This window comes from Penaeus monodon, chromosome 22, assembly GCF_015228065.2.
Source record: "Penaeus monodon isolate SGIC_2016 chromosome 22, NSTDA_Pmon_1, whole genome shotgun sequence".
Classification (NCBI taxonomy): domain Eukaryota; kingdom Metazoa; phylum Arthropoda; class Malacostraca; order Decapoda; family Penaeidae; genus Penaeus; species Penaeus monodon.
Window position 1 is genome coordinate 21,289,587 of NC_051407.1, and position 204 is coordinate 21,289,790.

Consider the following 204-nt stretch of genomic DNA (forward strand, 5'->3'; position numbering starts at 1 on the left):
TCTAGAGCAACAGTCAATCTTCAGCCAGTACAAGAATATAATCAATACAGCTAATTACTTGGGTAAGCAATCATTAAAGAAAGCTACGGGCACTCAATCAAGCAAGAAAACAACCAGTGAAAAAGGAAAACAATACAATTAAGCAATCATTGATATATGCAGCTAGTCAATCAATCAGGTAAGCAAGCAAAGCAAGGTACCCGT

General features: G+C 36.8%; 1 protein-coding gene across 1 annotated transcript in view; it reads right to left on the reverse strand.

The window, feature by feature from the left end:
* Nucleotides 1–204, reverse strand: part of LOC119587354 (probable glutamate receptor) — a 2,884-nt gene that overhangs the window by 2,319 nt on the left and 361 nt on the right. The window lies entirely within an intron of this gene.